The sequence below is a fragment of the Aythya fuligula genome, chromosome 1 (genome assembly GCF_009819795.1).
Source record: "Aythya fuligula isolate bAytFul2 chromosome 1, bAytFul2.pri, whole genome shotgun sequence".
Taxonomy (NCBI): Eukaryota; Metazoa; Chordata; class Aves; order Anseriformes; family Anatidae; genus Aythya; species Aythya fuligula.
In genome coordinates this window covers 187,180,567-187,192,915 of record NC_045559.1, presented here as the reverse complement: position 1 = coordinate 187,192,915, position 12,349 = coordinate 187,180,567, and the positions used below count along the sequence as shown (strand labels likewise).

At 36.4% G+C, this 12,349-nt stretch overlaps 1 protein-coding gene and 1 non-coding gene across 5 annotated transcripts in view; both read left to right on the top strand.

Moving 5' to 3' along the window:
- SGCG (sarcoglycan gamma) overlaps positions 1-12,349 on the top strand; it is a 132,892-nt gene that overhangs the window by 35,391 nt on the left and 85,152 nt on the right. For all 4 annotated transcript variants that reach the window (XM_032197774.1, XM_032197766.1, XM_032197789.1 and 1 more), the window contains exon 2: positions 7,430-7,521. The gene's annotated coding sequence lies outside the window, so the exon portion shown is untranslated. The remainder of the gene's footprint in view (positions 1-7,429; positions 7,522-12,349) is intronic.
- Positions 10,705-10,778, top strand: TRNAN-GUU. Its single transcript has one exon. It is a non-coding gene; the product is annotated as a tRNA-Asn (tRNA).

The following is a 12,349-nucleotide window of genomic DNA, read 5'->3' as shown; positions in this document are numbered from 1 at the left end:
TGGCCTTCTCTTTGTCTTCCTAGACCCTCAGAAGGGTAAAAATTCCTGAGCATCTCAGCTAAATGCTGAGCTTCCATTGTCTGCCTGATGAGGACAATCATCATGATTGAGAGATTCTGGAGTAAGTACATCAATCTGGCATTCTGAACTGTGGTTCAGTACAGAATATCCACAGATTGATCTCAGGAAGTCATCACTTAAATTACACTTTCAAACATACCTGCATTTTGTTTACCAAAGATTGCCCAGGCCTTCAAGGTGAAGAGTTCTTTCTTTCACTTTTCTGTGGGTTGAAGCTACCTATATGGTACATTATGATTTTGGACTGCTAAGTTTTATAAGCTACACAGAAGTGAGGGAGTTGGATTCTTGCAGGATCATCCAGAATGAAAATGGAAATGCTACAAAACACTGTGTACTTCTAGTTTCCAAAATAATAGCTAATGTGTGTTTGTTAGACTGGTTTACTTTATAGCACTAAAAATGCTTATTATTCTGCCATTTTTCTCCTTCCCATTTTTGTAATTTAAAAACATTAAGATCTTTTTCCTGACATTCTTTTGGTGAGTCATAGGGTGTAGTATGATTTTGAGTGCAAGATTAAGAGTAATCTGCCTCAGAACAGAACAACTTGTGAAATGCAGAATCATTAATCATTCACTTTTTTATAGCATAGTTTTAAATGAATAAAAAATATGCTTTGAGAACGTGGCTTTTTTTTTTTTTATGGTTACCAAAAAACTCCCACAAATAATTGGTATTGGATAAAAGTTTTTCCTACAGTCTGAAAGAAATGATTTCATTCAGTAACATTGGGAATACATCTGATTTCAGAGAGCACTTAATTATAATATGGCTTGTCTTCTGCAAGCTGTTGAAGAGAAGTGTGTCTTTTTGCTCATTAAACTATCTCATCCTACTGCTTAAGATGTTTTTTTAAATACAGGTGTATATGGCAGGCTGTCTAACTGTTTTGTTTTCTTCTTACTTCCTGTGATTGATTAAGAGTGACAGAGTCAGTCAAAGACCTCATGGAATCAGAGAAGGTTGTTCATTGCTTAAGGACATTGAAATAGAGTCCAGAAAAGAAGACTTCAGAAAATGCAAGTTTATCAATGAGTAAAAAAGGCAGAGAGAAACATAGCAAAGGGGCTTAGGAGCCTGCAGCTCAGGAGGAACAACCAAGATGAGAGATGGCTGCAAAGGCCAGGGAGCTGCAAGTCAGATTTCATGAGTGATCAAACGGAATCCTCCTTGATTCTGGAGGAAATTTGATTCTGGAGGAAGCAAGTGTTTTCTGCAACTCATAAACTCATTAAGGTGACACACATCAGGTCTGAAAGCAAGGATTTTCTTTGAGCAAAGAGAAATGGGTAGGAAATTACTTATTTGTAAACTTCTGTTTATATTCTGCCTCACCTGGCTGATTTTAGGTTCTCTACTAAATAATAATAATAAAATTATATTTTATAATGTAATTAAGATTTATAAACTTCTGCTTTATTTTGAGCTCACTGTAAGTGAAACGTTTAAGCAGATACATTTTAAAGTTCTGTTTTATATCACAGAATCACAGAATTGTCTAGGTTGGAAGAGACCTCAAGATCATCGAGTCCAAACTCTAACCTAACGCTAGCAGTCCCCACTAAACCATATCCCTAAGCTCTACATCTAAATGTCTTTTGAAGACTTCCAGGGATGGTGACTCCACCACTTCCCTGGGCAGCCTGTTCCAATGCCTAACAACCCTTTCAGTAAAGAAGTTCTTCCTAATATCCAACCTAAACCTCCCCTGGCGCAACTTTAGCCCATTCCCCCTCGTCCTGTCACCAGGCACGTGGGAGAACAGACCAACCCCCACCTCACTAAAGCCTCCTTTAACGTACTTATAGAGAGTGATAAGGTCTCCCCTGAGCCTCCTTTTCTCCAGGCTGAGCAAGCCCAGCTCCCTCAGCCACTCCTCACAGGACTTGTTCTCCAGGCCCCTCACCAGCTTCATTGCCCTTCTCTGGACTCGCTCAAGCACCTCAATGTCCTTCTTGTAGCGAGGGGCCCAAAACTGAACACAGTACTCAAGGTGCGGCCTCACCAGAGCTGAGTACAGGGGGACGATCACTTCCCTAGCCCTGCTGGCCACACTGCTTCTTATACAAGCCAGGATGCCGTTGGCCTTCTTGGCCACCTGAGCACACTGCTGGCTCATATCAGCCAACTATCCACCATCACTCCCAGGTCCTTCTCCACCAGGCGTCTTTCCAACCACTCATCTCCCAGCCTGTAGCTCTGCGTGGGGTTGCTGCACCCCAGGTGCAGGACCTGGCACTTGGCCTTGTTGAACTTCATACAGTTGACCTCAGCCCATCGGTCCAGCCTATCCAGATCAAATATGTGTAAATATAAAATGTTTAGAAATAGATGATGTAAACTTGTGCAAATTTCTTATCCATCTGAAATCTTCATTATTGCTGTTTTTAATTGAACATTTATTGGAATATTTCAACACAGGCAGTCATGTAAAATGAAAACATTTACTTTATTTTTTTTTCTAGGTTATTCCTAAATAAAATGTAGGATACAGATTCAGTATATGCTTATTGTGCTCACTCATTGGTTTATGCAAATAACCCCTTATCTTGGAGCCAGATTTAGTTAGGTAAATGACCATATTTTACTTACTAGCTAAGACAGACATTTGGGTTAATTCCTACTAAAGTTTAATTCTTTTTTCTTTTCCTGTTTGCTTTTGTTAGCTTTTAAATTTCAGTTCATGTTTTTGGAAGTATTTCTGAGAATTTGAAAGCTGACCCTGTTAAACAAAATAAGGAAGTTCTCTTTAGGACTCAACAAATTATTAAGAATGTTTTCATATAATTTATACTAGCTAGACAGAGTCTTACTCATTCTCTCTTTTTTTTTTTTTTCTTTCAGCATACGTGCTAATATGAATTATTACCATCTGCAGTCACATTTTCCAGTTGCTTAACAAAGAAGCACTACATTAGCACTACACCTTTTCTTAGAAATCGTTAACTAGTTGTTCACCTTTTTCTTACTGTTATTAATGATTACACTTTTAGAAAAATAAAACTTGTGCAGATTTCTCCTATGGAAATAATTCAATACTCTCTTGCTCAAAACATAAAATTGCAATCCACTAAAACTTTCCTGGCATTGAGTTTGTCGGGGAATGAGCTCTGAAACCATGGTTCCTGTTAGCGTCCTGGCCAGAGCACTGTAATTTTCATGTCTCCACTTGGCTTATTCTAAGTCTTTCAAAACAGGAAACATTTTTCTTTTATGTGCCTGAACTCCCCACCCCACCCCTCCTCCCCCATGCTTCTACTTTTCTTTTGGGGAATATGTATGCTGGTACTTTTCTTGACTGGAAAACTATTCAAGCTAAAGCAGTGGGCACTGAAGCAAAGGATTTAAACTAGGCTTTCTATCACGTTTTTATTTCAAATGCAGATTAGATGTAGCTATCTTATTATGTTACTATTAAATATATTATGTAGGTATTATGTATTAATATAAAATTATTATAATATATAGAGTATAATAGATGTAATTATTTGATCATAATGTATCCTTACGTATAGTGAAGTATTAAATATTCCTGGCAAATAACATAGAGTTTGACGATAAAGGAAAATGGGGGTCTTTTTAAAATAGAAAGTCAGCTATACATCTGGTGTATCTCTAAGTAGGAAAAGAAACAAGAAAAAAGAATGGAAATAAAAGGAATAGCAATGAGGTCTCACCAGAGCATTCTCTTCTCTGGGCTGAACAACCCCAGCTCCCTCCCCCTCAGCAAGCACACAGTAGAGGTGTTCCAGCCCTCTGATCATCCTCATGGCCCTCTTCTGGACTCACTCCAACAAGTCCATGTCCTTCTTTCAAGGTCCCTCTGGATGACATCCCTTCCCTCCAGCATCTCCTGGGATGCAGTCAGTCAGCTTTCTGTTTGTTGTAGTCAGGTGACAGACATGCCTTCGACTTGAATTCTTCAGAGTTCAGATATCCCAAGGCAGAATATCCTGCTCTGGAAGGTTAGTGGGCTTGAGGCTTTTGCTTTACTTTTTAGTAAAGGCCAAGTGATTTAAAAGGAAAATTTCAGACCAAAGAACATAAAATATGATTCTTTCTATGATGATTTCCAGTACTGTTGACTCTGTTGTAGAAGTTGTGTGACATACACGTACAGAATATAACTGTAAATACACTTTTCTACATGTCTCAGACTGTCTGCAGGTGGAGCTGAAATAGCATATTGAATCATGCACCAAAATAAAAAATCCAATGTACAAAAGTATGAACCCATTAAAGTGGGCTTTACTCCCCTGTCCTGCGTAGAATAGCATAGAGTTCTGTATAAATCAAAGTATACATTTCTGTTTTTGTTCCTGAGAAAAAGCTAACAATTAACTTCTGCAAGCCAACAGTAGTGGAATTTCATACTTGGTACAATAAAAGTATTCTCCAAATTGTGAAATAGGACAAAATCATTCCAAATCCACTTGGACAGTCAAGGTGTTTTGTTGTTTTTTGTTATTTTATTCTCTGCAGTATTAAGTTTGGCAACATCTTCTGCCTTTAGGATACCACTAACTACTAGCAACATCTCTACATCATGTCTTCTGGTCAGCACAAAAGCTGCAGACTGAAAATGAGTCTTTCACTCCTCAGCTTGCCTCATGAAAAGGGTCTATAATACTGAGCTTAGTTGTTTGGTCCTTTAAAAAAATAAATAAATAAATAGATTGTCTCATCTAACATCTATTCCACTTATCCTGTTAGGCTCATTTACGCAGAGTGCAGCAGGAAGCACAACATACACGTGCAGTTTTTCACTTGCTGCCTCACTTCTTAACTTCTTTAAAGGCTCACACAGAGTTAAACTCCCAGAAATAAAGGACTTATTTAACAAAAATATGCAAAGATACAATCCAAGCAGAAGATACAATCTAATAAAAAAAAAAAAAAAAAAAAAAAAAAAAAAAAACCAAAAAAAATCCACAAAAACTACCAACAAACAACAAAACTGTCCCTCTGTCACAGTTTGAATCTGCTTGATAGAGGTGTGGCAGCAAGGAGTTGGGAGATAACAGCTGATACAAAGATTGAAACACTGATAAGATGAACAGACCCACAGCCAGCTGTTCATGTTCACATATGGAAAAATTTAGTTGAAGGCAGACACAAGGGCCTGCTGTGCACTGACATGCTGGCCAGTTGGATACTTATAAATAAGTCCTTTTATTTTTATCTTGTCTTGCATAGTCATTTGGATATTTTTCTATATTAGAAGTATACTTGTTCATACTCTATTAAAACTTAACTATTCTGGGTTTCAATGCTGTTTTGAACCTCCTTGTATGTGTTGGCATAATAAAACAGTCTAGGCAGATACATGTATATTTTAAAGCCTTGTGTATTCTTATCACTTTCTGCTCTTAAGTTTTATTGTGTTTATATTCCAAAGTGTTGCCATTGAAATATTTTCCACCTTGTGTAAGTAGCTGTTTAAAATTACCCCATTTTTATAGCTCAAATAGGTGCAACATTATCTTTTAAAATTTTTATTTCTTTTTATATGTTTAAGTCCTGATTTGGCACACTGTTTTACTCAGGTTTACATGACATCCATTTATGAGATACACATTTCAGCCCTATTCTTAGGAAGGGGCAAGGTCTCAGTCTATCCAAAAATGGACTGCTGTATTATCCCTTTTAAATTTTTTAAAAAGCATAGCAGCAAGACATCTAAATCAAAATGCTTTGGATAAGAACACTAGAAAAATTTGTTTCCATCATTTTTTGTTTCATACCATATTATACTTTCTAAAGGCAGTGGAAAGTCAGTAGAAGCAAAAAAAAAAAAGTCTCTTTTGAAAATGTGGTGTTTCTATTGCATCATTACTCAAGCTCACAAGTGACTAACATGCACAACAACAAGAATTGAGAAGATACAGACTTTTTTCCCTTGGTTCTCAGCAGTCCAGAGATGACTAGTGACTAACTACCTTTTATATTTTTTGACCATTTGTTAATAAAATTATCCCCCAGTTTAATTCTTTGATAATTCAGTTGTGTTTTGCATTCAGTGATTCTAATAGATATTTAGTTGTAGGGTTTTATTTGTTTGCTTGCTTTGTTTTTGTGTTGTTGGTTTTTTTTAATCTTCCAAAGTATCTGCCATTTTATCATTAACATAAGTTGCTATAATTTTATTATTTTACCTTTCTGAAGGGATTATTTAATATTTTGTACAGCAAAACTTGGTTTTATCTGCTGTTGTACACCTTTACACATCTAATTTTAGCTATATTTGCTGCTTTCCATATAATCACAATTGTTCAGCAGTAGAGTACTTCTATTCTCAGTTAGCTTCATTAATAAGTATGGAGAGGGATACCTCTTGCTGTGTAATTCTAAGCATATAAGAAGGTTGGGGTATCTTGTTTTTTCTGAAGAAGGAGTGTTACTGACACTAGCTTCTAGAGAAGTCAATACATATAGGACCAGAGGACTTTTATGTCTCTTTTATTTGGATGAATTAGTTAAATGGATGTATGATAGTTATTGCCTTCTCCACCATTTTGTTGTCTTCTACTTTGAGGGATGAGCAGTTGTTGAAATTTTGGTTAAAGTTGTAAACTGTTTATATAAAGAAGTGACATATTTTGATGTTACAATATTCAAACCCCAATTTATGTATCTTTTTTCATTTTTTTTCTCGTGGTGTAAGTTTTTGTGTATTTCTTGAAATTAATAGATAATTATGCTTGCATTATAAATCCGGAGTTACGGGAGTTTCTAATTACCTACTACTTGAAACTCAGCCTCTAAATCCTGTATCTGGTTCTTGCTCTAGTTGGACAAGTATTGGTATGAGGACTCCTGTCAATGTGGAAGATAAATACGTTTGGTTAGTTACCTTTCCAGAACTAAGTTGCCAGTCACTGACTTTCAAAATCCAAACAAAAAGGAGGTTGGAAGCTTTTGGTGAGAAACAGGTCATCAAGTTTCTTGGACTGGCACAATAATTACTTGACTCCAAGGAAGACCTACATTGTCATACAGATGCAATGAGGCCCATGACTCAAGTCATTGCTCACTATACTAACACTCTCCAATAGTAGATGGAACTTTAATATTACAAGAGAAATCTTTTTATTATTTTTCGCATAGATTTTAGACTAAGATTTATTTCCCATACACTATAAACAATGCTGATGATCCTGTTTTCAGTCCAAACAGGAGCTGTGTGTCCAGTGTTGGGTTTTTTTGTTTGTGTTCCATGAATTTTGGTCTATCACTTGTAAGATGTGGTCAGTTAAAGTACTCAGGAGGACAGTTCAGAATAAACCCTGTTCTTTTTCCTATATCCATGAAAAATTTTCCTTTTTCTTCCTTTTCCTTTGAATAGGAAGACAGCTGCCTTCAGATGATACAGAATTCACTGACAGTTGCTCTTGCTCCAATCCTGCTTCATGAGAACTTCAGAAGATACTAACTGAGGTATTTATTTGTTCTTTTTAGAATTTCTACTTTGCAGATATTTGATAGGTAGAAGAACAGACAAAAGTCATCAGGAATATAGACCAAGAGGAGTAATCAGACAGGGAAAATAGCACAGAAGTTCTGTCCAAAAAGAGCTACAGTGTCATGTAATCTAATCTCTTTCTATAGCTGGGCACTATGTTAGGATATACATGTACATTGAGAAATCAGTTAATTACAGATATGCCAAAAGGAAACCTATTAAAGTGCAGTTAAAATGTTGCTTTTGTTTTAGTCTTCTATCCACTTTTATGTGGTCCTCTGCTCCAAGAATGGACAGTTTTGCAAGAAATTGCTGGATGTGAATGCCCGATCACCTAAACAGTGCCTGTCTTGAATCTTTCAAAAGCATCTGACATTTATAGGTTTCTTCCTCTCATACTGACATGGATTTCCAATTAAAGAGAAGCTTTTTTAACACAATATCCAAATGTTTTCATCCCATTTTTCATAAATCCATGAGTTTAAATATAAAAGCTAATTTAAAGATGTTTATAAATGCTTCATTATGACAGCTATTTTTTCTTTTTTGTCAGATACCAGTGAATTAAGTCATTTGTACAGAATAGAACTACTCCATTTGTGTATATAAACAATCTGATAAAGTATTAAAGGCCACAGAATTCATAAAAGAAAAAAAAAATACCTTGTAAGCCTGTGATCAGTTGGATTTGTGTCAGTCCTAAATTTATGATCTGCAGCTGTTGAATGTCTGATAGGAGCTTCATCTTTTACAGCATTGTAACAGCATGAGTGCAGTGCTAGAAAAACAAGGAAATGTTCTGCTTTGAGAAATAAAGTTGTCCAGCCATATGGATGATGATTATAACACCTCACATAGCAGACGTCTACTGGACTTTTATTCAGTAAATCTTACAAATGTATGTTTTAATGGTTTTTAAACTGCAGACAGTTAACAGCATAGATTCTAAAGTATCATAGGTTGAACACACAGGCTGTGGTTCAGTGTTTTTGTAGTCAGTTTTGTAATCAGTGCAGGGATGAAATTGTTTTCTGCATTTGAAAACTCAAAGCTTAAATGACACGGAAGAAAGATGGCTCATAATTTCTAAAGATCATCTTAAAACATCTCATATATGAAACTTCTTTTTGTTTGTTTGTTTGTTTTATATGGCTCTTGGTATTTATATACATCTTTCTTAAATACCAAAAGTAGCTTAACTTTTGGGGAAGGTTAATAATTGTTAATGTAATTGTTATATAAAATTCATATGTACTATTATAACTATGTTATAATCTATGTATTTGCTTTTTGAAAGAAACTCTATATACCAGCCAGTAGAATAATGGTTAGAATACCATTAGTATTAAAATTAACATTTATCAAAAAATGACTTAAAATTTGGTTGGATATTACACATGGATTCAGAAAAGACAACAGAAGTCCTTTTGTTTCTATTTTTTTTATTTTGTGCTCTTAACAGCTATGCTAATAGTATTTACATTGAAATTCTGTGAAGTGCTGCATAGTCTTAGATTTTAAAAAAGCAGTTGGATTTTTTGATAAAACAGGTTGTGCCATTTTAGTATGCATTATGGATTGGTTCTATCTTATAGTGGGACAGTTCATTTCTAGAGTCAGCACACAACCATTTTAGCAGTAGAATTGGCTGCTTATGTCACAGATTAAAATTAGCTGTGTCTGTATGCCAGAGCAACAGGATGGAATGTAAAACACAGCCAAACATGTGAGCAAATTTTCTTCCAGTGATATTTGGCCAGGACTAAAATATCTTCCACTCCAGATTTGCAAGTAGTGGAAAAGTTAGACAATTCTCTCTTGGGAAGGGTCTGATTGTAGTTTATTCAGAAGTCCACATTCTTTCAGATCTCTAAAGTAAGTAACATATTTTTAGATTTCTTTTTATTCCATATTAAAATGTTAGCATATTAATGATCAGATTGGTTTTGATTTGGTCTTTGCTTAATCTATGGATATTTTGAACTTTGCTCGAATCTGATTTTCTGGCTTTTTCTGTCCTCAATTAAGGATCACATTGCTGCTAATACGATCTTTTTTGGGACCTAAATTGAAGTTTTAATTTTTATATAGTTATAGTTTTAGATTCTCTTCATTTAAGTATGTTTGTTTTAACACTTAGAGGTGGTATTAAGTGGCAAAGTATAAACTTGCACTTGTGTAATATTAAGAAGCTAACTTTTAGTACTTTTTAAATTTGGTACAATATCATATGAGTACACAGAGATATTGTTATATAGAGAGAGATCTGATTTGCAGAAGTACATATCTGATGTCTGTAGTTTGAAGTTTTTATTCGTTTATCACATACTGTCAAATTCTGTAAAGACTGGATTCCTTGCTTCTGCTGAACACTTCTTTTTGGCATGACAATGTGATACTAAACTTCTGTCTGAGGAACTGTTATCAAAATGAATTATAACTTCTTTGGATGTGAATCTAGCTTACTTGCATTAATAAGTAGTGTAAAACTGTGTATACAGAACTCCTTTTACAGGTTTGTAGTCTCCTTGAATTCAAATATACTTTCTCTTGGATAATTTCACTGACTGCAAGAAAATGGCTAGGTAAATATCAGTGGGTTAGTGACATATTATCAAATGATTTAGTGGAATATACTTGGTGTGTCTCTGTCAGGCGCTAGCACTGAATCATGCATCAGAATGAACTTTGTTATTACCAAAGTGTAGGAATGTGATTTGACTGCATCAACACCAGTCAGCTAACCTCCTTTTACGGAGAGGGAGTAAAACCATGGGAGGTTTTACCAAATCTAAAATACATTCTTGAAGAGGTGACGGATCATGTCCTAGCCTCTCCATTTTCCATGGAGGGGGCCTAGGTAGGTCTGTCTGATATCTATGATTAATAAGGTGAATTCTGGTCTGCATAGCTACATCCAAATGGGTGAACCATATTTTAAGATCTTTTTAGTTTTTGGTTGCAGTGCAGAGACAGCACTGATGCTACCTTGGCTAAGCTGAATGTCTGTTTCTCATCTAAACAAACGTGATACACACATATTAGATACAGACCTCCTTTTGATTACATAATGAGAAACAAATGATCCTGATACACCACCAGGGTGTAAAAACAACTGCATAGAATACAATTAAAAATAAAAGACACCAAATTTGCATGTCTCTGTGGCGCAATGGGTTAGCGCGTTCGGCTGTTAACCGAAAGGTTGGTGGTTCGAGCCCACCCAGGGACGGGCAGCAAGCTTTCTGGTCGTGATCTTATGGAATATGGGCCTGGCAAACAGCAAAGTCATGACCCTCAACTTTAGGAGAGCCAAATTCCAGCTCTTTTCAGTTCTCTGAATCAGGGAACTGATCAGATCTTGAAGGACACTTTTCTTAGAGCACAACAGCTCTCCATCCCTGTGTCTAAGAAATCAAGCAAGGCAAGGCAGGAAAACGGCATGGCTCAGCAAGGGACCTGATGGGCAAACATAAGAAAGAAATGCACAGGCAGTGGAACTGGGGATATGGGCCTTTGGAAGAGCACAGGGATGCTGTCCACATGTGCAGGGAAGGGATCAATCAAATCAGGAGACCCAAGGCACAGATGGAACTGAGCTTGTCAAGGGATGCAAAGAATAAAAACAAGAGCTTCTAGAGGTACATTGCTCAGAAAAGAAAGGCCAAGGAGAGTGTTTGCCATCTGATAAACAAGAAGGGAGAACTGGCAAGGACAGACATAGAGAAAGCTGAGTTACTCAACAGGTTCTTTGCTGCAGTCTCCACTGCCAGTCAGGCTTCCCACAGCTCTCAAGTCCCTGAACCTCTGGGCAGGGGCTTGGGGCAGCAAAGTCCCTCCCACTGTAAGCGAAGAGCAGGTTTGAGACCAGCTGATGGAACCGAACAGGTACAAGTCTATGTGGTCCATCCCAGGGCCCCCAGAGAGCTGGCTGATGGAGGTGCCAAGCCTCTCTCCATCATGTCCTGACGTCAGAGTCATGTGAAGTCCCCAGTGACTGGAAAAAGGAAAACATCACTCCAGTTTTAAAAAGGGTGGCAAGGAGGGACCCAGGGAACTACAAACCAGTGAGCCTCACCTCTATGCCTGGAAAGATTGTAGTATCATAACATCACAGTATGGTTTGAAATAGACCTTAAACACCATCTAATCCCAATGGGCCTGCCATGGGCAGTGACACCTCCCATCAGACCAGGTTGCCCAAAGCCCCATCCAGCCTGGCCTTGAACACCTCCAGGGATGGTGCATCCACAGCTTCTCTGGATGTATAATCATAAGGATCCAATAACAGAAGATAAAATACTGAAATAAGTTTGTAATTACACAAATATGAGTATTATATTGAATTAATATTCAATATTGAACATTAATATTCAATGTTGATTATAAATGTTCAATATTGAATATTAATATATTCAATATATTAATTAATAATCATCTTAATTAATATTAAGATCTTCTTAATATTGAAGATCTTCATGCAAAAAAAATATTCTTATTAATGGGAAAACAGTTTTGGAAGAACAGTTGAAAGGAAAAAAATGGATAAATTGTATCATACAAACCCAAGCCTCTGCCAAAATTCAGAGAATAATTTTCTGGTCATATAAATTTCACAAAATTGATTGTCTTAGATGTTTAATGAGGTTACTGGTGGTTTTCCATAACAGGGACATTTACAAGGTATTTCCTAATGCAGGCGTTCTGATATTTAATAAGTGTCTTCTTGTCCACTGCATTCTCTTAGTGGAGACTTTAATGGGCTTTATTCTACTGTTTTAAGTCTCATTTTCATGAAGCTTG